At 43.4% G+C, this 25,438-nt stretch overlaps 1 protein-coding gene across 1 annotated transcript in view; it reads right to left on the reverse strand.

The window, feature by feature from the left end:
- Positions 1-25,438, reverse strand: part of LOC105279682 (zinc finger and SCAN domain-containing protein 26) — a 325,080-nt gene that overhangs the window by 154,524 nt on the left and 145,118 nt on the right. The gene's annotated exons all lie outside the window — the stretch shown is intronic.

Here is a 25,438-nt window from a genome sequence, read left to right on the forward strand (position 1 = left end):
AACGCCGATTGGAATCGATCAGTGCCTTTATTTTGTCATCATCAATTTCGATTGGCCTTCCTAAGCGTGGTGCATCTTTCACATTAAAATCTCCAGATCGAAATTTAGTAAACCAATTTTGACACTGCCGCAGTTTTAAAGCATCTTCGCCATATACATCACATAACTTTTTATGAGCTTGCACAGCGTTTTTCCCTTTTCAGAAGTAATAAAACAAAATATGACGAAAATGTTCTTTTTGATTTTCCATTTTAAAATCGACGGCAAACAAACAATTGTTAACGAAATCGTGTACTTTCTTTTTCTAAAACAAGCTTGAACTGTGAGTTGTTAACCTACATAATGAATTTGCGGTTTAGAATGAAGTTAGTTACATTTCAAGACATGTATGTCCATCTATTGGAAAAAAACGCAATTACTTTTCGGCCAACCCAATTGTCACAACTGCAATAATTAATTGTAATAAACTATATAAAGAAGACATATGCCAGAATTTAGGAAAGCGATGAAGAACCTAGAATTTGATTTAATTTATCGCAAAAAAATCGTAATTTATATTTTTGACATGTATTGCGTATAAACTAGACAATATAATGAGGACTAAATTAAAAAAGGCGTAAATAAAAAATAAAATAAAAAGACGTATAAATCGTAATGTATACGGTAATGTTTGGCCGAGATTCACGATGCTCGAATCCGAGATCTCGCGCCCGCATTGCCACACTCGGCCGCGTAATGCTCGGTACGATCAACCGAGCGGAGAGAAATGGAGAGGAAGGAAACGATACTGCGTTTTACTACTGGCTGAGCACGACAAGCGTAAATTAATTTTACAGCGTTCCGCTGGGTTACTGTAATGCCGTTGCGCGTCGCATAGCCGCGGAATCGAGCAACAGTAAACCTTCTGTGGCTCACATGAAACCGAAAGGCGAGCAATAATCATTTAAAACATTCGTGATGCATTGTGCACCAATATCGTTAATGATACATGGTCTCTTTCAAGTTCACCATGCCGAGTTCGCTCCCGTATGCCTTGTTCTCCATTTCGCAGTGGTGAAATGTCGGCCGTCCCGCCCGTTAACGTTTTCCCGAACCGATAGCAACATTTTCGCTACTTTCCGCGGCAATAAACGGCACGCCGACTCAACAACCGTGCTGTTCGCTTCGGCGATTTATCGCCTGTACTTATCGCACTTTTTCCCGACGCCGCGGTCAGATCGTGCGCTAGGAAAACGCAGCGCGTGCTTATCAAGTGCCGTAACCGCACCTGTGCGTTTTTGCCGCACAGGTAGCGCGGCCGTTATTTTTGCACGCGTAAAATTAGAGTTCGCCGTCGTAGAATGACCAGTAAATCTGCCGGTTCTTACGGATAAACGTGACGCCTCGGGAAACTGCGCGCGGGCAGCAAGCAGCGCGTTTCCCTACTGGAACAGGTGGTCGCTCTTTCTTGCGCATTCCCGTCGCTTGCGATCATGCGGAGCTTGTTCACTTATGGCCTTTAATCATACACGCGGCTAGATTAGAATGTCTGCTGATTCGAATCTCATATTTTTCTCTCTTTCTCCTGAAACGTCCTCACGTGTAGCATCAACGATGCCTTACGCGCGACGAGGCATAAATCCAACGCAGCAACGCGGTAAACAAAATACCGTTAATTCGAGAATTAGCGAAGAATCCCGCGGAATTCACGATAGGTGTGCGAAAGTGCGCGATATCCATTCGCTCGCCGAAAAAGAAATAAATCAACTTCGATTGCGTAACGTACCTGATATCCTTAATAATCTATTACGCAATCGATCCTAATGACGCGGTATTCTGCTACCTGACCGGTGTATTCTGATTGATTCATTAGCGGCGATTGCTCAATAACTACGGTGGCGAAAGTGCTGCTTCAGTAGCGAACTTATAGATTACACAAATTCCGCGCGTAATAAAGCGCGATCACGCTGCGTGCATCCGCGTTAATTCGAGCAGCTTCAATATACCTTCTGAGGTCAAAGCAATTGCTTGTAATACGTACGTAATCGTAGAACGGTGAGCTAGTAAATCTCTACAACAATAATCAGGCCTCGTATAAAACAGATATCAATTAACGTGGGGGAAATTGATTGTTTCATTAACAATTAATATTAACATCTAGTACTTTCCAAAGCTGGAAACTAGTGTTTTAGACTTTGTCTTCAATGAAGATTAAAATAAACCAAAATTATTGAATAATAATTTAAGAAAAAACTACACCGAGCACACACTACAATACACATACACATTATCTGTATTCTATTAAATTACTAAGATTATCTATTTTTTAGCACGCCTGTACACGAAACGCACCATTGTCCGGCTGCGTGGAAAGCATTCACACCCCCATAAATGATAATCTCGAAGATCCTCGTAATAATAACCGTCTGAGGCGATTCTAAATTCGTCACGCTCTCGCTAAAGGTTATTTGCGCGTCATTACTCCGATTTCTTATTAGGCGTGTGCACGTGGATGTCGTCGATGCATCTAGGTTTGTCCTTTCGCGTAGTACCGCAGCTGCGCGATAATCGCAGCAGGAAATGATTAACCCTTTCAACGTCGAGAGGTATGACGCAGCGTGCTCGCTGTATACTACATACCGCGACGCGGAAGAAATGCGCGCTCTTGATCGATCGTTTTCCTGATTGACAAACTTTTAAGTGAACGTTGTTAACAATTCTTTTAAGAAGCATGTTCTTTCAAGCGCTCCTCAGAGAAATAAAAACAGATGAAAATGTCGAACCTCGTTTTCTTTAGTCTTTTACTTTATTAACACATTTTATTTAAAAAATTAGGATCAGTGTGCTTTGACAAGAATCCGATAAATATCAAGTGATTGTCAAATTTATTAGGCGATTGAAAAATAATAAAAAGTCAAGTCTTATAATTATCTTGCCGATGAGAGATTTTATTATGAATTGAAATAAGTATGCAAGAGAAATCCGGTGTTAATCATTGCGCTGAAAAAGATAAGGCGGAAGAAGGGAGGCTGCGGCCAGCTGGTAACGAGGGGTCCGTGATCCTGCACGGAGGTGCGGGAGAGTGCATCTATGGGAAACTTAGGATCGTGGCCGTATGTAGATGGTCGCGCGAGAGGCGCTAAGAGGCCAGTGGTGTACGGCTCTCGAGCACGAAGAGGAGATGGTCTATTAGTTCTGTGACCCCCTGGAGCACCAAAGAAGCCCCCATATCTGCGATCGGTGTCGATAACATACAAGACGTTAATCGGAAGACCATACGGTTCTTAGCCAAATACAAGTGTTTTGTTTTATAGTCCCGTTGCACTAATCGCGGACAAAGCTATTTTCGATTGATTATTCTCCTATAAATACTAAATATTTAGCCGATATTGTTTAAAAAATACAATGCCGTATGTGGATATGAATAATATAACATGATAATTTAAGACAATGTATGTATACGAAATATTTGATATAGAAGTTATGCGAATTTTTTATTGCTTTTTATTGCATTACTACTTGCGTTTATTGCATTATATATTGCATTGTATGTTATTCACATAAATTAAAAGCATTATTTAACTGTAAGAGTGAATTAAATCCTCTCATTCGACAAATATGCGATAAAATTAAACAGTTGTTTAATTACATAGTTATTAAATTGAAATGTTATTTAATTTAGCTGTCTCTCTGGTCATGCTATTGAATTGATTATTTCATTTAAATACTGTACCTCCAACATTCTCAAAAAAAAATAAACTGTATATTGAGATATGCGTCGTATTAAAATTTATTATTAACGTTTAATGAAAATAGCTATCACATTTAATCGAGAAGAATGCGATAACAAATAAGTTGACAAAAGGACATTTAACGGTTTTTCCAGGAAGAGAGTCACATCATCATTGATGACAATAAGATCGCTACAAAGATAACACACGAATGTACAACAATGCAAGGATCCGTTTCATTTACGAAGCCAGCTGCAAATATACCTTATACAGAATCACATTGACGACCTCATATCACCATATTCGACGCGCATTAACTTCGATGCGACGATGCACGTAAGATCAATGTGCGTCTCGAAAAAGAGAGGCCGCCCGTTTCGCGGCGTAAGATCGAAGGATATACCTAGTTGGCGGGTTCCCCAGTTGTCTGAATAATGCTAATGTCGACGATAAATATGTCTCGCGATCGCGGCCGGCTGGCGAGACCAGCAGATCGAGGAAATTCTCGGAAATAAAAGCGAGATGACGTGACGAGCATTTAGATTTTCCATTCGCCATTTCACGATAGCGTGAATTAACTGCATCTGCACGTTTAGGCTGATATGAAATTTACTTTCATAATTATTTCACAAATGAAATAATCTTTCATAATATATTTAAACACGTCCAACCATCGTTAGCATGATCAGTCGCGATATTAATAATAGTAGACAATTAAAGTATAAATAATCGAGAAATTACTCAATAATGAAGTTGTTTAGAGAATGATTAGGATAGAGGCGTTGTTTTCGGTGAAAAGCGAGTTGGTCGAGTTCTTGAATTCTGGTCGATGAGTTGACGTGATTTATTGCACTGAATAAGTCGAGGTCCGCTACTCCGAATTGACTCTACTTTTCTCAGAGACGACCGAAATGATAGTGTCCGACAATAGCGTCGGGGAGAGCGAAGATTCGCATGCTAGCGAGCAAACCGTCGTGGATTCCGCTTATTGGTTCGAACGGGCCGAGCGGGGACGAAACCGACAATACAGACGTCAAAACAAGCTCGGCTTGACATAAAGAGCGATAGATTAAGATCGATCGATGTAGTGATCTATACGAGACACCTTAAAGTGCGATAGTGTAATTGCCGATCGGATTGCCGGTAACAGAAGTAAAAACTAATAAACAAAATAATTACAATTTTAATTGAATTTCTGTAGCATTCAGATGGAATACAATGTCCGCGAAGTTTGAGCATTGTTTACGTGTAGTACGAATAAAGAGATGGTTTTCACATCAGGACGTGGACTATCGTTCCACGCGTTTCTCTGATCGTGTAAATACTGATTACTACATTTGATAAGGTACACTGATGCGTTGACCCGCCGGTGGATGACGATTACGTTCGCAATCGAAACTCGCGAACCGGTTATCACCTCACCGATTGCCATACATCTCCAGACTCGATTGGCGCATCTTGATAGCCGATAATCCATAGGGATACAAAGAGCCATGTGGAATTTGCGTTTGTCGCGGCGAAAGCACCGCTGGAATGGACCCGGCGAGGCAAAGGGGCGAAGGAAGTCGCCGCACGTGATCGCAGAGGGTTGCCGCTGCCCACGCCGCGGATTCCAGGGATGCAAATTCGCCTGAGCTATCGTCGGATCGTGAATCCCTTCCGCGGGGATCTTCGATGCTGTGCGAAGAAGAGGACGACGACGAGACGCGGGGAGGCCAAAGAGAAAAAGAGACGGTGGAAGAGAGAGGGAGAGACGGAATCCGCGCGCCAGCAGAATTGGCTGCAGGCATAATGCATCCCTCTTCACCCTCCCGCACACGTGCACCCACCCATCCACGTGTAGTACCGCGCGTGTCGACACGACACGGACGGGACACCGTGAGTGTGTATGTGTATGTGTTTGTGTGCATCGCTGCACTTTGCGTCGCCACGACCCACTGGGACCGACACTGCGGATGCATGATGTATAACCGCCACCGAGTTGTGCAGTGGCGAATATGCAAACCAGCGTGCCCGACCGGGGTCAGACTCTCCCTCTCCCTCCTTTCTTTACTATTCCCTTCCCCCATGAGCCCCACCGGGAGAACGAGACGGTCAATACAGAAGGAAGTCATAAATCATACTCCTATATGCATACCTATATACATATATTCGTGCATTTCGCTCTCTCCGGACTGCGTTCACTTTCGTACTGCACCGCGACTCGTTAACCCTTTTAACGTACAGGTGCGAGGAAAAAACGTCTGCTCTTGCGTGGCCAGGGACGTTTACCCAGAAGGACGTCGAGTAAAGAAGTCCAGCGGGAATGCAAAGCTTTTAGCTCAAGTGGTCTAAATTTCCTGATTTCATCCATCGCATTATTCCTGTATAAATAAATGTCTGAAGGCTGGTTCTTTCGAAAGAAATCTTTCTGAGGCATTGTGTGTGCATTATCGAGGAAATTTTTCAAGCACTAGATATGTATGCATCCAAAGTGATATTTGCAACGATCGATCCGTTGTTCGCTAGTGCATGTTACAAATAAACGATGCATTTGAAAGCAATTACATCGATCGATCGAGGACACAATAGACGGTTCTGCAAGAACGTACGTTGTCTTCCCCACGGACTGCATCACGCAAAACGCAGTACTTACATTGAGAGGCTTAGACAAGTAAGTTAGAGCGACACAAGGGTAATGATGATTGCACGAAATAATGTCTGGTACACAACAGTGTCTCATGTCGCGATCGCAGACCACGAAGACAATTACATTATATGTTGTACAGTGTACAACAGCGATTAAAGATTCATGAGAAAGTCGAATCGCAAATGTCACTTATGAATTGAGTAATATGCTGACATGAAATGAAATGTGTGATAACCGTACATTTATAAATATGTATATTCTTATTATGAAATAAATGTATTTTATCTAAAGTTTACATTTTCGTTTTAATAAGACTTATGCGATTGAATCACTCGAATATCTAAATCTGGGTCGACAAAACGCGAATGTTATCTGTACAAAACTATTCTGGGATGTTAAAAATAAGTCGTTTATTTCTTTTGATGATATACTATCATCAGACCGCGTTTCCCCGACGTGATCTGAAATTATGTCATTTCCGCTTTATTTATATAATTCATTTGAAAATGATTTCATCATTATTTTATCGGACGCGAAAGCGAAATCTCTTTCCGGTCGCATCATTAATAACTTAATTCTCCGTAGCTTCGTTAAGAACGTAACGATGACTGGGAACGTCGAAGGTAGTTTAACGCGCACGTAACGATCCGTGAGTCAAAAAATCGCGCTTAGGCCAATTCGCGAAGGCGTTTCACAACGTTGTGTCGCTGATTTACGCTAATGACCGAAGTCGCACGGGCAGTTTTCTTAACTCTTGACGGCGGCGCCAATCATACGCTCATAAGGACGATAAATATAAATCCTGACAAGTCGTTAGAGAAGCACAGCGATCCTGACGGCGAACTCGACCAAAAGCCTACGGATCGCCGCGGCTGATTAAGATTTATGTTGATAATATCGAGCGAGTTATAAATATTAGCTGTGCAGAATTGCATAAATCTATTAGTGATGCTGCCGTGCGAATTGAACTTCTGCATTTTGCTCTCTGCATGTCTTTCTTTGAAGATATTTTCATTTTTTCCTTTCGTTATCTTTCCCTTTTGCCATGGAGAGACAACGAAAATATTGGATAATTGAAGAATAGTCGATTTCTTTAGAAATAGTAAACAAATGATGGTGCAAAATCTAAATTAATCTTATTCTTCATCAGTATGCTGAATAGACTATGTCATACATCGATATTCGATATTTCGATGTAATATTTAACGTTGCTGGAATATATAGTTATGCAAAAAACTACTTAATATTTAATAATTTTAATATCTAAAAGTTCTCAGCTATATTTATGATACTTTCACATGTGATACATATGGCAGATATATACATATGTATGTGAGGATATTTAGATGTTAAACTTGGAAATTTCGATTGCAATAAATTCGCATGTTTTACAAAAAAGTTTTACATCACACATATACACATATTGATTTAATGTAATCAATATTAATTTGATGTTATTTTATACAAAACGTAATTTAATATGTTCGAGATTCCTATGTGTGTAATTTACTTGTCCGAAATTTTATTCTCGCGAGGATGTTGTACCAATATCCCCGGCGAATTCACCAAAATGATATAATGAATTTTCCTATATCTCTCGCTTACCTCCGGGGTGTCGAAATGTATAATTAACCTTTTCTCTTCGCTTCACCATTTTATCCTGATTTATGCCTTGCGTTACCAAGAAAGACAAGTAGTTAAACTGCGTTTACGTACGCGTAAGATACGTCTCTACAAATATTTATTCCGTTGGGGTATCTCGCGTGCACGTGAATTGAATTGCGGACGCTTGATTGGATCTTCACCGCAAATTAGTACTTTCCACCTCTCTTTGTATCCGTTATAAATCAACTATCGAGTTATAATTTATGAATATTGGAATAATCGTAAGGGCCCTTAACGTTACCTCATTAACGATTGAACAGAACAAAACTTGCGCAAAGTGAATCCAAACTATCAAAATTTCGAGCATAATGCATTTGCAAAGATAATACCATTATTGTTCGGTACAGTTTCAAATTGTTCTACACTGGAATACCCCGTTATACTCAAAAAGATCTATTTCGTCGCTGCCGTTATTCTCACGCGCGCGCTACGGCAAAACGGAGTACTCCAAACACCGTTCGCATGATAGAATCGCAGATGAAGTGCGCGACCCCGAGAAATCGCTCGAGATCGAAGGGAATCGACGAGGATCCTCCTCTACGGGCACGCTGCTCAGGTGCATCAATGCGCTTGAGGGGGGCGAGAGACGGTTTCTCCGACTGTACCGGTGGATGTGGACGTGCATTCCTACACGAGTTCGGGCTGGATCCGTAATGATACCGAAGTGGAAGAGGTCGAAACGGAGATGGCTCGCAGAGCGAGATGGGCCGTCGATTTCGAGTTTGAGCGATCTTCCGCGCAGCAGTTATCCACTTGCGAGCTATTTCAGTCGGTCGCAGGCCTTCGGTAGACCGCCAGTCGAACGCCGCTGCCCTCGAGGGGATTCGAGGGAAAATTCGCATTGATGCAGGGAGATCGGGATGATTTTCAAATGAAAACCGGTAAACGTGGCGTGCAATGGATATAAGCTTCGCTTATAAATACAAGATTGTAAATCCAAAAGTGGAAATGGAAAGTGGATTGTTACTTTTCCGAATTTTTTAATGTATTTAAATACATTAGATATTCATGAATCTGGAAAAAAGACCACATTCGTATATCTATGTTTCGGATCTTCTTATTGGATGCTGAAAGAAATGTGACCTGCTTTATAATCGGCTGCAAGATGCAACAATATCGAATGGATAGCTCACCTGTATATTCTATTCTGAAATAGCGTGGAACAAGTACATTTGTATCTGCCTAAACTTTGCCTTCATTTCCTTACAAAACTATTAAAATAAAACTAATTTTTTTCTCTTTACAAGACATTAAGCTACTAAAGACAATTTATTCACAAAAAAGCGATCTTGCTCTTGCAGTTGCATGACGATCTTAAACTAACCAACGCCCTGACGCACAGCGTATCAGCCTCGTACAATCTCAAATCGAACGCACTCGTACATGTACCGCGCGAGACGCGTATTTCGCAAAAAAGTATCGTTCCTTCACCGCGTAAATTCACTTGCACACCGTTGGACTCCTTCGCGGAATCGGATAACTCTGCGCCTCGTGTTCGCCTTGTGTACATAATGCACGTGTAGGCAGGTGCCAACGCACAAAACGGGTCCCGAGACTCGGCTCCGTCCGCCACGTCGCGCGAAACGAGCGTCCGTAATGCAGCTCGATAATACGTTTATTACGATAGCCAATTTACGATACACCGTATGTAAGCGTCCGTATTTTTCCTCCCGCCGGCGCGTAACACACGCACACGCGTGAGTCGGACGCGAAGTGTAACGTATCGGCCGTCGTACGGACACGTTATTCGATTTACTTCCCATCCGGAATCGACGTGTTTCCATACGCACCGTCATTACACGCCAGTTTAACGCCTGCGCGCCTTAGTCGCGCCTCGATCGATCCCTCGCGCTTATGCGTTCGAAGAGGCTTTAAGCGCGACGACTCTCGGACAAGAATGACGACCGTTAAGCGGCTAATCCGACTAACGGTCATCATTCTGGAGCGTCGATTGTTAAATAAGGGAAGGGCGCACATCGCGTTACGTGGCACGTTCTGTCCGGCTTTGCGACGCGGTCTCGACGCGAGATTCCGAATTTAATAGCTGACCGAGACTATTAATTCGTGCAACGAAGCGTTAGCACGTTACGACTAAGACGCTGCCTGTGAATGACGAATATGCAACGTATAGAAATTTAATCGAATGAGTCAGCATGCGAGATGCCTTGGGACGCAGCGTGGAGAAATCTGTGTGACTTCATATCGGGAAACGGACAAACCATGACATGGATAAATCGTAATCCCTTGGAAAACTAATGTTCATCTTATCATCTTCATGTTGTAGCAGTTTGCTTCTCTTCCAGTGCATAAAATCGACATTAACTTTATGTTTCCTGTACACGCGGCAAGTGCGGAGCAAGGCATTTTCCTGAAAATCTTGCGCGTTGCGTTTTCACGCGATCGAGGGATCATTATCCCTGCTTGCCAATGATCTCGCGTGACGGCCTTAAAGAACCGCCGCGACCGTTGGGGATCGACTGGTCCAGTCTGAGAAACGCCACGAAAACACGGCGATACTCGGGGCGGAATCGTCGGCGATATCGCGGTGACGCGCAACCTTGAGCCGACAGCATTATTTATCGGATTAAGCGCTGGCAACGGAGGAGGTAGACAGCCGGGACGTATCGTCCAGACGAGAAAACGGTCCGAGGCCGAGCAGGCTGGAAGGTGGATGCTGGTGCTAGTGGGGGCGTGTGATAGTTCAAGTCGTGAGCGGGCAGCCCCGCCCGACACGATCGCGGAGCATCTCCGTTCTGACCCCCGCTGACTTACCCGAGAGGGGCCCTCCACGAGCAGCAACCCCCCACTCACCCACCCACTCGCCCAACCACCCACCCCACGAAAGACGGTCCCACGAAAGGATCCTCTCCTTTCCTCCCTACCGGCTTGTCCGCTTCTCGCTCCTCTTCACGCACGGGCTCTCCGCTTCCTTCCATCTCCGTCCGTATCCTGACTACGAGACGGACTGGAGTCACCCTACCCTGAGGCCTCCGCCGCCGCCAAGGGCACCGCGAGGCACCGTTCGCGGGCATCCGCTCAAGGGTGGGGGTCGACAACGAAGAAGAGTCCTTTCCACTTCTCTCGAGAAAGAGATAGGCAAGAGGGACTAGAGGAGTAGAAGAAGAAGAAGAAGATGGGACGGATGGAAGACGAAGAGGAGGAAGAAGGAAGAGAGAGAAGAGGGAGGCAGAGTGATAAGTGTGGGAAGGGCAGGTTGCATAAGGTCTAATATTATGCAAGCACACACGGGCTCTCTACTCGAATGCGTTAGATCCCTTGGGTCCTGTGAGTCCCCGTCCCCCACTATCACCATGGCCGCCACCGCCGCCGTTCCACGGCGCGCTATACGGCGTACACGCAGAACATAAGGCCCCGGGTACAAGGGAACGGTTCTGCTCGTCGGGGTTCAGCCTCCCGTACGTGTGTGGGTTTACGCTTCTCTCGCGCCCGTGCACACGCGCGTCCGCGCGCATGTCCTCTACGTACGAGCGCGCAAGTACCACCGAGAGACTGTGGATGTGTGTGTATACGGCTTACCCTACCTGCATAGAAATCGCGGGAGCATTGAACCCAGGAAGTGGCCATGAAATAGTCATTCCTGAAAGGTTAACTCTCCTACCGCATCTCGCGGGGCCCCGAGGTCGAGCCTGAAAGTCCGGAAAGTCCGCGGTCGACCGGGAGAGACGGATGGGATGCGAGAGGATCGAGAGACGGAGCGCCGCTACGGAGTAGGTGAGAAGGGGACGGGAGAGAGTACCGGGGGAAGCTGAGGAGTCGACATTCGTCCGGACCCGCGGGGTTTCGAGCTTCGAGGGAAGGACTCTCCGAGAGGACTCCGGAGGTTAATTGACTGTGAAACACGCGGAATGGATCACAAGTTACTGGGACGGGTCGGTCGTACGACCCGTCACTGGACCGAAATCGCTCTCGTCGTTAATGTCACCGAGAACGTATCTCGCGTGATCAAGGATAAATGTGACGAAGCATATAAGAGAAGTCGACGTAGTCACTCTTAACTACCGTTCCCAAAATGTTCCCTCTTGCGTCTTTTTTTTCTCGTATTTTTAGTATTCTACATGAGAATTGACGAGATTCATCCAGAAATGTCTAAATAAAAATATCAATTATCACATGTAGATTGATCTATAATAAATACGATTATATTAATTGTTACGCTAAAATATTCTTCGACGATGGACGTGCCATAGTATTCAGAACCGCTAAATCCACAACTATGTGTCTATCAGTTCCATCATCGCGAGAAACATATCAGACTTACTCCAATATCATCATTACCCTCGTCAATTTCGTACTTCGCATCTTAGTACGACGTGATAACTTCGTTATCGAGTCCCGATACGCGTGCACGCGCGACAGGTGAAACCGAGCACGCGGGCGAGGAAGGGAAGGCTCTCGTTCCCACAAGCCGAGCTATCGGACTACGTGGATTCGAGAGCGAGGGGTCGAAGATCGAGCGAAACGTCGAACGTGTCAAAATTCGAACGGGCCGTACAGTACATCTCGACGGATGGGAAGGCCGACTGGCTCTTCGACTATACAGCCAAGTCCGAGGCTCCTCTCGCCATCTCCGTCGCACCTTCGCCAAGCTCGACTCTATCGTGGCGAGCACACGATGCGGCCACGGTGAGTACCTCTACGGAGTAGTACCGGGGTACCCCGGAGGCCGCAGAGGTCACAGGGCGAAGGCACTTCTCACGCCCCCGCCATGTCGGAGGAGAGCACCCCACTTAGACGAGGCGTACATACCTTAACGCGGCCGATTAGTATACGCGCTTAATTGCCGCTAACGTGCGTGCGTGACGGCGAGTATCGATCATCCGCCATCGGCGGCGGCCACGGCGGCCTGCATCAGGAAAGAATCGAGAGGGAACGAGGTCGCGGGGATCCGCAAACGTCCAATTAATGCCGAATTTGATCCACGTCTGGAGATCGCACTCATTATCGGTTTCCGATATTGGAACATTTATAAATGACATCAACCTGCCTTTTTACGTTTTCACATCTTACGTTTATATACACTTATTATAAAATAGTCAGTTTTAAGCGAAATCAAATTTGTCTCCTATTCAGACGTTTGGAATACGGAAAGTTTCTACTTTGAGGGGAAATGTAGTGGAAATGCGGAAGAAAGAAAATACTGTTAGATATCCACGCTGATAATATACTATTAATAATACGCTATTAATAATACGTGCCATTTAGAAAAATTCTGACGTGACCTCCTTTTACCGACTAATTCCATAATATACTGTGCTACATGTATACTACTGTGATTAATGGGGCGAGCCGATTCCTCCGTTGACGTATAAAGTCGTAGAATTGTGAAATTCATAATTTATAGCAGGCGCCTTTCGTCTGGCAATTTCGCGATTTCTCAAAAGAACAGGATTATAAATCGATTATATAGTTCCGATTACGTAAGCACTGACCGATGTATCGCAAACTTGGTTACACCAAGGAGAAGATCTATTATTATATATGCACATCTTCGCAGAGAATATCATTTAACGGCGCCGTGCGGGATCAAGGATTCAATTATGGTGTTAATTCCGCGATTGCGCAATCACGGACCTCACGGAAATTTATTATAAGTTCACTCGGTTACGCCTTTTTTCGCGGACAGGACGCCTTAGAACAAGCGGCGCCAACGTGCGGGATTACGGTGTTAATAATGCGCTGGCGCAAGTGGCCGTTACAACCGAAATTTATCACCAACAGAAGTCGATTCGTTACGACGTTTCCCAACGTGACGTTTCGCAGCTAATTACAGCGTTAATTATACCATCGCTTACGCACGGATATACGACAAAAATTTATTACTCGCAGGAGTCCATTACGATTTTTCTCAACCGCGCGCAGAATTATGTACTTAATGGCTGTCTTAATTATACAAATGCACAGTTACGGATACGGCGAATATTTATTACAGCTTGACCTCGATTAGTTACGATTTTTCTTGGAGCAATACGAGTCCAGCGATACGAGTCGTCGATATCGATTAGCATTAGCTGTTGCTTCGAACCGTTTATCGCGCTGCGAATCTACAACACGAATGCACCGACGCTCTCGGGATTCTTTGTCCTCTCGCAGATTACAGTTGATTTCGCGAAATTATGAAAATCGCGAGATACATATCGCGAGGTCGCGGTCGGCGCATCGCGGAGATAATAGAACGCGATAAAAGCGACGTACATACACCTGATTCGGTCTGGGAGGCTCGACGATGCCGGCGATTGGCTTCGACCCATGAAATGTCAGCTGGCTATCGCTCCTATAACAGAACGGATAGAGTGCGGTCATGCCGATCGAGATGCTAAGAGACATAATGTCAAGGCAACTATCGCGCCATTGTACGCAACAGCGGGGAAAAGAAAACGACGAGTCGTTCCGCGTTAGAAGAATGAACGGTGCACAATCTCTCCGATCGATCATGGATCGATTCGAGACTCGTGCGGATGTTTACGCGCGATTTCCGCAACAAACGTTCGAAGTCAAAGCAGTTTTCTTAAGTGGTACTGGATAAGTAAAACTTTTGTTAAACTTAACAATGCATTAAATGGTGCAATTAAGACAAAGGAAAAACATTGCAACATGAATAATTCGGAGTGACCCGTGGCATTAAAGCGGTACTTACATTTGCAATGCTAAGCTGGTAGAGAGCGTGGACGAAATGCAAATCAGATACTAGAATGTTATTTTTAAGCGAGAAGTCTATTAATGTACAGCTATTTTTACGGCGACAATCAATATTTAAATAGCTACCAATTAAATGCAAGAATTTTATAAGTAGACACTACGTGCTGCGCTCAAATGATTTGAATGAATACGTAAGAGAAATCTAACGTTACCGGTTTATCGATTTGAATATTTTTGATACTATTATCCCCGTTTTCGCATCGCGAAACTTGTGGACGAGCACGCAGCAATAAGTACATTTCGACTTTGCTAATTAACCGTGATGAGACTTTCTAGATCCAGGGGCACGTCAAGGATACTAACACTTCATGGACCACATTATCCCATTAGCAGCATTAAGCACTCTATCCGGCGGCCCAATTTAACCGAAATTTGACTGCTCGATCATCCGTAATTGTTTTGAAAGTATGCCGCCTTCGTTGATGATCTTTTGCCTGATGCGTCGTCGTTCTCGAATTAATATCATAACCAAACAAACGGAACGCATGTGCTTCACTCATCACGGATAGTACTGTTAATTCTTTCACACGCTGCAAATTGTTATAAAACGGTAGCGTATCTCTCTCTAAAAGGAAAAAATCAGAAGAAAAAGTTGAAACTCCCGTCTGCGCCTTTTAAGTAATCACAGCGCAACGAAAGCGGCGAGCGGGCTGACGAGCGGGATCGATATCGCTAACTACACCTTTCGCGATATCCGAATATTCAGACAGTGACGTCATTACGTATTCACGATAGGAGTATTCTCTGCTCTCTGCATATTTACATATTCGAGCTGAAGTCTCCGATGTCGATTGATCGGTAAATTTGTAATTCTTTATTAACGATATCTCTATTCGAGGAGGATCTATTATTCATATGTCAATACATCGAGGCTCGCATTCTCAATCAACGCATATTTAACACTGAATGTGATCGTGTCTGACTTTTATTTATTATAGTTAATACGAAGAATATAAAGATCGTGTTTGAGATAAATAAGAGATGAGAATCTCTCTCGAATTGATATATTGAATCGTATCATTAATGAAACATATGGCGAACAATAAATCTTTTTGAGATCTGAAATGACTTTCGAAAACTCTTATGGAATAATGATCAGAACAGAAAATGTTAAAGGAGAGAAAAGTATCTCTTAACTCTTTTGTATTTAAAACTTCAAAAATTTCACAAGTTATAAATCTATATCAGATTGTGGCAGGTGTTGTTCAGCTTGTCTCATTATAATGTACACTCGTAGCTTTCGAGCCTTGATAACTTAATTTATGGATAATTGACAGATAGTTTCGGAATAAATTATTCTGCTTTGTCATTTGACAGTAGGTAGTCCGAAGCTTAAGCTCCCATTAGTTTCCATACGGAGTCGCCTCCGAGAATATGGACCAATAAGTACCAATGTTGAAGCTATTCTCTCTCCGGCCGGACGCGTTTCTATCTCGGCGCCTTGCACAACCCGGCGGGTTTAGGCACTCGAAAAGAATCAACAGAAAGAGGGGCGGGCACGAAGGAGCAACGGCATCGAGAGACGGTTTACACCGTGACGAGGACGAGGGGATGGCGCAACGTAACGTTGGCGTTACATAAAAGCGTAAACGGGTTTCCCTTGCGCCGGCTCTCGCAGTCGAACCGAGGGACTTTGCTTTTCGTCATTACTCCATTTTGTTGTTGTGACACTCTTACAAATTCCTTTCCGTTAATCTTTACACTTGATTCGTGATCGATCGCGCAGATCAACTGATTACATGTAGGAGGTGAGGCTGACAAATGGGCGCGGCATATTGTTTGATCTACGACGAATATTAATTGAAATAGACCGGCTAATGAGTGGCTGGCGACGCGCGTAATTGGTTTAATTACGCTTTTGTCATTGGCAATAAAAGCGAAATAAACGGAACATGCTGCGCGTGTAATTGTTATTTTTAAATTGTGACGAGCTGACAGATGTTTTACAAAATAGTTTGCGCACGTCTGCTTCGCGAAAGATTAATTAATAATGTGTAGATATAAAAAAGTGCGTATTATCATATTTTGCTTTCTAATAAATATAATATTAATTTTGCTAGATTATCATAATATCCGATTTTCAAACTAGAGTTAAAGCCAATAATTTCATGTAAAAATATCAATTAAAACATTAATCAAAATTTAAAAAAGAATTATTGCTTTCTCCATTGAACTTTAGATTGTTTAATAAAAACGCATGAAAACAATGTCAAACATTAGTCTCAGCAAAACGGCATTGACTCTGCAGCATATCACATTTCACGTTTACGTAGCAGCTTGGCGAAAAGTGCACGTGTCGGTAGATACGCACAAGACTTGCATACGTATGCACACGTTTATGTGCTTCTATGCACCGCTGTATCATGGTATCAGTGCGTGCAAGTATAGTATTCATACAGAATACTTGCACACAAGAGCGAGAACATCTAAGATCCTATCGTCCAATGCTTCGAGCGCGATATGACCACCGCCTATCGCTACCGGTCTTACTACCAGTCCGACCACCGTTCTCGATCATCGTTTTACCATTCAACGGGGATTTATCTCGATCGTCGTCGATAGCTAAACCGCGCACCTGCTTTGAATCGCAGATGATTACCACAGATGAAATAGCAATCTATAAATATGTATTGTGCATCAACAACGTTTACTTTAATCTTTGCGTAAATTAAATATAAAAAGAAGTATGCAATATATAGTTATACACTGTAATTTTTATCCACGCCAATAATGGAGATAAGAAAATTATATTGCAACTTTCATCGTTCGTATTATTATCTAAATTGTAAAAGTCGCGTGCGTTACACAATTCATTAAAGAAAAAGAAAATGTTATTACTATCGCATTATCGTGATACATTCATCTACCATTAACGTTATTGTAAGAAATACGATTGTGAGTATGTCATGTTGACACACGCACACGACAATAGGCAGCACTTGCTGGATACCTTTGTCCAAGTAGCCGAAATACTTTACGCGAGGGCGCGTTGTCAGCGAGCGCTTGAGACGAGCTAGTCGCGGAAGTCGGAGCGGGCAGTTTGAGATCGATAATCAAATGAATAGGTAGTGCGAGAATCCATAACGAGCGAATCATCCTTTGTCTGTATCAAGTTCGGTATTAAATATAAGATACTGTTGGTGTTGCTAAATCACGAGTATTCTGACTATTCTCCATTCAAGCTCCCGATCCAAATCTACTCCAATAAAAAGAGATAATTTATAAGCATAATAACGGCTTATAGAGATAAAAAAAAAGAAAAAAAAAAAGAATATTACAGTTCAGAAGTGGGATCAGGATCCGGATTTGGTAATTGCAAAATAGTGTATGGTTCGGACGAGAGCTCAAAGAGAAATGGATCGTCAGAGGTTGGAAGACTTGACGTTACCGTTACTGAAAGAAGAAGCGAGGAGCTTGGGGCTGTGTTTAGCGGAAGATATCACGCGAGCCAGGTGTATTGAGCTGATTTTGGAGTGCATGGGCGGAGAAGCAACGGGCAGCACGCAAAAGGCCCCCAAAAGAATCCCAAGTACTAGCGAAGGAACCTCCGGGAATATCAGACAAGCACCCGAGAACCCAGTGTTGGATGTCTGCGTCACGCTCTTAGCACAGTTACAGCAACAGCAGGTATTGCTACAGCAGTTAATAGCGGCCGTCGGTGGAAGTCGAAGAAATATCAACGGAAGTAGAAACGAACAGACCGGATAAGCAGATACAAGATCAGATGGACATTCTGGAGCGCCTAGTGAAAATGGTAGAGCACTATCGTTGGTCTCAGTCTCGTCGGCGCAAGCAGTGAATTTGATGGCTTCTCAAATACCGGAGTTCGGAGGAACAGAGTCGGACAACGTAGAGGTGTGGCTCAGGAGGATTGAGAAGGTAGCCGAAATTCACGCAGCGCAAGAAGGAGTTAAATATTTAGCCGCTACCAGCAAATTAACGGGCGCGGCGAGAAAATGGTTCGAAATGGGCTCCGGAGAAATGCTGGAGTCTTGGACGGGGTTTAGGGAGGCGATACTCAAGAGGTACAAACGGCGGATTTTGTTCCATGTGGCTATCCAGAAGATTGAAGCACGTAGATGGATGTACTTTAAAGAGTCGTTCTTGGAGTATGCGGCCGATAAACTCGCTCTGATGCACGGGTTGGACTTGCCAGATCAGGAGAAAATACATTTGATCATTGGCGGAATTGGAAGTCGCTCCCTCAGAGAAACTGCAACAGCTCTGGCGGCGGAGGATGTAGATCTGTTTTTGCACCAGATGCATAATATAACGAGTGCCTCAGGAGAGGCGGACACGAGGAGGCAGCCGAAGGGTAAGCCGGTTAAGAAGGACGAGAGGGACAAGGAGAAGGAGACGAGGGACCAGAGGGAACTCACCTAATACTTCTGTAAGGAAAAAGGGCACAGGCGACCCGATTGTCCGAAGTTGAAGGAAAAGCGGGACAAGCTGTCGTCAGCGAGGACACCGACAGTAGCCGCGGTCTCAGCGGTGGAGGAAGACTCCAAGAAGAAAGAAGCATCCACGGTAGCGTTTGTCGACCACAGCGGTAGGAAAATTAATTATTCAGGAAAAGCGTTGTCGATTATATTTTTGAATTCGAAAGCATATTGTTTGAACGCGATAATAGATACCGGTAGTCCTATTTCTTTCGTTCGCGAGAATAATGGGAAGCTCTTCGAATGTATTGGATAAGACAAATACGAGATATAAAGCGCTGAATAATACGAAAATACCGATATTAGGAGTAACAAGGTCGTCGGTTATATTGGAACAATTGCCTGATACTTGTTTTGAAATTGAATTACATGTATTGACAGAAGATTCGACGGGAATTGATCTGATATTGGGTCGTGACTTCATAGATAAGCAAAAACTGACCGTGATCTATTCTTCTTCTGAAAATAACAGCGAAGAAACTGTTGTCCTGTTCGAAAGTTTACCTCAGCAGGTGTTATGTGGTACTCTTACATCAATAGAGAATATCGCGGAAGAAATAAAAATTGATTTTGGAATCGAAGAGAAACTTGCGTTAAAGAATTTGCTTATTGAAGTAGAAAACACGGTTGTTCCAATATCTGATGATAATTATTATGTGACTGTTAAACTCAAAGATTTTTCCACGTATGCGTATACTCCGCGGCGATTTGCATGGGCTGAACGAAAGGAAATGCAGAAAATAATAGACGATTTGTTAGCGCGGAAAATAATACAAGAGAGCACGTCATCTTATTGCGCGAGAGTGGTGCCCGTGCGTAAGAAAAACGGAACTATGCGACTTTGCGTTGATTTGCGTCCGCTAAATTCGAGAGTAGAAAAACAAAAGTATCCGTTTCCACTAATAGAAGACTGCTTAGCAAGTTTAGGTAACAAAAAGGTTTTTACCTTGATAGACATGAAAGATAGCTTTCACCAAATTAAAGTACACCCCGAGCATACGAAATATTTCGCTTTCGCTACACCCGACGGTCAGTACGAGTACACGCGATTGCCATTCGGCTACTGTGAATCACCGGCCGAATTTCAAAAGAAAGTCGTCAAAATATTGCGAGAACTAAGTAGACAGGGCAAAGTGGGAGTATATATAGACGATATTTGTATCGCGTCTGAAACGGTGGAAGAGAACTTGAAAATTCTCAAAGAAGTTTTGACATTGTTACGGAGAAACAATCTCGAGTTAAATTATGAGAAATCTCTTTTCTTAAGAAAACGTATCGAGTATTTAGGATACATGATTTCGGGTGACGGCATTACATTGAGCGAAAGACATACAGAATCCGTGAGAAATTTCCCGCAGCCTAAAGACGTATCGGGTGTTCGGCGTTTTCTTGGATTGGCGAGTTATTTCAGAAAATTTATTTCAAATTTTTCAAATAAAGCTAAACCGTTATATGATTTGCTGCAAAAATCAGTACCATTCGTTTTTGACGAAAAATGTATCCGAGCTGTTAAAACATTAAAACAAGAATTAACTGCCTATCCAGTCCTAGCTCTTTATAATCCGGTAGCGGATACTCAGCTACATACGGACGCGAGCGCGATAGGATTAGGGGCTATCCTCCTACAAAAACAAGGTTCAGGAGCATGGGCTCCGGTAGCCTTTTATAGTCAGAGCACCAATAAAGCGGAGGCCAACTATCATAGCTACGAATTAGAAATGTTGACGATAGTTAAAGCCATAGAAAGATTTCACATATATCTGTACGGCCTCGACTTTACTGTGGTGACCGACTGTAGTGCAATAGTGCATGCCATTAATAAAGCGAATTTGAATCCTAAAATTGCGAGATGGACACTACGATTGCAAAACTATCGATTTAAACTTGCTTATCGCGAGGGTAAACGCATGGCACACGTCGACGCACTTAGCAGACAGATAGGTTTTATAGATGAGTTACCGTTAGAGCAGGAATTAGAATTTAGACAGCTGCGTGATCCGAGGTTAAAAAGTATCGCGGAAAGTCTCGAATTTGATAAAAATGACAAGTTCGCACTGATAGAAGGCTTAGTCTATCGGAAAGGAGAAGACCGGGCGCGATTTGTGATACCAGAGGACATGATAAATATTATTCGAGTGTATCATGATGAGATGGCTCATTGCGGTGTAGAGAAGACGGTGCAAGGAATACAATTGAATTATTGGTTTCCGTCGATACGGAAAAAGGTCTATGATTATATTTCTAATTGTCTAACTTGTTTATCGACAAATGCTTCACCTCATTCTAAGGAAGGTGAGATGCAGTCCGATGAAGATGTTACAGTACCTTTTCATACGTTGTTTTTGGATCATTTTGGGCCGTTTCAAGATACGAAAAACGGTTATAAATATATCCTGGTAATAGTAGACGCGTTCACAAGATTTACATGGCTTTGTGCCACTAAAACGACGGCTACGAGCGAAATAATTAAACATTTAAGATCACTTTTTGACATATTTGGAAATCCGAAGAAATTAGTAACGGACCGAGGTACAGGGTTTACATCTAACGATTTCAGACAATTTGTACAATCGTTGCAGATAAAGCATCGACAAGTGGCAGTGGCGGCCCCATGGGCCAATGGAAGAGTAGAAAGGGTTAACAGATTTCTTAGATCTTCGTTGAAAAAATTAGTAAATGAACCGCATGAATGGAAGTCTCACCTTGGTACAGCTCAATATGTTATCAATAATACGATGCATACGGCTATTAAAATGTCACCGGCGAAATTGTTTCTCGGTTACGAACAACGAAATCAGATTTACACACAGATTATAGAGACCGTGAATGCATTAGCGAATATTGTGTTCGATCCTTCAGCGAGAAATAAGAATCGCGATATCGCGATCGATGCGGCGACCTCGTTAGCAAGTTACAATAAGGTTCACTACGATAGTTTACATAAAAAACCGTTAGTATATCAATCAGGAGACTATGTGATGATCCGCGACACGCGAGTGAATCCAACGGAAAATAGGAAACTCAAGCCTAATTATAGGGGACCGTACATGATATCAAAGGTGTTAAATAAGAATAGATATGTTGTGCAAGATGTGCCGGGATTTAATTTATCAACAAGACCTTACAACAGTATTTTATCACCAGATCGTCTTAAACCTTGGGTGAAACCGATTGTGAAGGAAACCGAGCATGGTGAATAATAAGTATACATATACACATAAGCGATATTTATTTTTATTCTCAGATATTATTCAAAAAAAATCTACGAGGCTTACATTTAATGAGTTGATGGTCACGTTTGTGAAATGTTAAAAGATAATCATTTACATAGCGTTAAGATTGAATTAATACTTTTAAGTTTATTATTAGATAGATTATACACATATATACATATGTCATTATAGGATTAAATGGGTTACACAGGTGGAGGGTTCAAATAACTAATTAAAATAGCGATTCGGCATGATAATTTACACGTATGTATACACTACCTCATTCGGGTCGAATGATATTGCAGAATGGCCGAGCTGTAAGAAATACGATTGTGAGTACGTCATGTTGACACACGCACACGACAATAGGCAGCACTTGCTGGATACCTTTGTCCAAGTAGCCGAAATACTTTACGCGAGGGCGCGTTGTCAGCGAGCGCTTGAGACGAGCTAGTCGCGGAAGTCGGAGCGGGCAGTCTGAGATCGATAATCAAATGAATAGGTAGTGCGAGAATCCATAACGAGCGAATCATCCTTTGTTTGTATCAAGTTCGGTATTAAATATCAGATACTGTTGGTGTTGCTAAATCACGAGTATTCTGACTATTCTCCATTCAAGCTCCCGATTCAAATCTACTCCAATAAAAAGAGATAATTTATAAGCATAATAACGGCTTATAGAGATAAAAAAAAGAAAAAAAAAAGAATATTACATTATTAATATTATCATCACCTCATGTTACCATGCTGACGAAACATTATCGTTCCTAAATAATGCGACATGCTGGACCATAATGCTCGTATGTCGCCATGAATTATCCATGACATCTAGCATGATATGCCTGTTCCCGTTCGCTGTAAGCGGCTCGATCGTTTTATCATTCGACTAGGATTTATCTCGGACAGCGGAACACGCCTCTAGCTTGCACCCGCGGGTGCCTGATAAGAATAATTTATTACGATAACGTTGCACCTTGGGCTGGCATGTGCGCGACTTGCTGCTCGTAATACGTCTTCTCGTTTATCCTCTAATCACTCGCGAAAGCCTGCATCATTATTATCCGAATAAGCGGGTGTCGTTCGCACGTGGGCGTCTAACGACGCCGTTATTCAATAGATAGTTAATACGCGTAACCGAATAACGCTTAATCTCCACAGCACGCCGTTAATTATAGTGTTTATCGTAGAACTACTCTAAACGAACCTTGAGACAAACGATCTCTCGGCAAATATCAAGAGGACTGCAATCGGTCTCGCGCGAGTGATAATCGCATCGCAATCTCCGAATAAAATTACACGCTTTGGCGCCTGTATCGATGAGGGAAAAAAAACAAGGAAAAAACTTAGAATGTCGCAAATTAATTCGCAGAGTTATTCATGCTACCTTGGATTACCAATTTTCACACTTCACGTTAGATCGTGTAATCGACGGTACACAGACACGGTATAATGTCGCGCCTGCCGGCCCGTTGATTCCATCGACATTACGAAACTGGATCCAAACCAGTCCCGAATGAGCGCGTATGACGAAACAATGGCGATTTATGTATTATATTTGACGATATTCGATTATATACATGGTAAGCCAGGCGAAAGAAGCGCGAGTTCATCCTCGCGACAGGAGACACACCGATCGAACCACCGAGCTAAGGAACGATCTTTCTCATTCGACTGTCTCTTCCCTCCATCTTTATCCTTTTTCCTTTCTCTTTCTCTCAGCGGTGTCTGAACGTTTTTCGCTTTAAAAACAAAAAGATTACGTCGGACCGTTAATACGGTTACGCATTATCTAGATTGCTACCCGTCGGCTTCCGCCGGCCGAGAAACAGCATGAGTAATTAATCAAAGACAATCAAACTCTGGGAGCGTCGACTCAGACCGACTCCCAACGAGACGGCCCGCTATCCGTCATCTCTCCTCCGTTTAAAACCGGGAAAGAAACGGTGATGGGTTGCGAGTTGCATTTTGCCGTTGCACACCCGGATGTGAATTATACGAAAAGCATCGGCGGCGCAGCTGACTTTCTCCAGCGGGATCCAGGCACTTTTTAACAACTGGAATTAACGCCCACCTGTTAATTCGCGCGGGCACCGTCGCACGACATTGTGCAGTGCTTAATTCCAGACTCGTTCACCCGCAGATTGTCTAATTATTCACTGTCGCGGACGAATGAAGACCGCCGGCGTCGGCACGACATGACAATTTTGTTAACGCAATTAAAGTGTCGTAAAGCCCGGTTCACCGGCCGTAACCGTATAACGGGTTTTTTTTTATCTAACTTCAACAGTCCGCAACTGTGCATATCTTAATCATTTTCTCGATTAACCGTTAAATCAATCAGGAGACAAAGACTGCGACGAGACAAGACCTAGATAACAACAGATCAGCAACGGGTTTTTATAATACAATAATGCTGAGAATAAGTTAAATTAAATATTAATATTTTCACCGTAATTTTGTACGAATTTCGATAGCTCGTAAGAAACTTATAAGAAGCAACAACCAGGAGGTAACAGCAAGATAAGCGCATAATTCGCATCGACAAGTACCCCAACATTTTCGGGACTGACAGGTAACCATTAATTTTATTCGCTTGTCGAGATATCCTTAATCAGATCGATCAGTTGCGCTCGCAGCCGGAACTTTGTTACGTCAGGCTCGCGAAACGCGCTGTCGAACACGATCGAACCTGACACCGACGGCGGCGGTGGTCATGCGACCGATTCGAGACTCGTGCGTATCCACGCACGATCGGAATTTTCCGATAGCCACGGCGAGTTATGAGCGTGGACGGCCGCTGAAAGTCGAGCAAGAGAGCCCGGGCAAGACGACGACGGGCGATCCTTAAAGTCCGTCCTGCGTCATATCGCCGCAGGAGACCGGATCACCGGCGGAGTTTACTAGAAAACAATAGAATGCCGAACCGTGAGGAACGTTGGCCGTCGACCGGTGGTTGCCTGCGGTTCACCATGTCGCAGAGTTTGCGAACATCACCCCAAGAAAAGCTCTTCTTCGCCCTATCGGGGAATGTCATGTGCGACGGAGGCACCGCTACATGTGCGAGAA

Source organism: Ooceraea biroi, chromosome 8 (genome assembly GCF_003672135.1).
Source record: "Ooceraea biroi isolate clonal line C1 chromosome 8, Obir_v5.4, whole genome shotgun sequence".
NCBI lineage: Eukaryota > Metazoa > Arthropoda > Insecta > Hymenoptera > Formicidae > Ooceraea > Ooceraea biroi.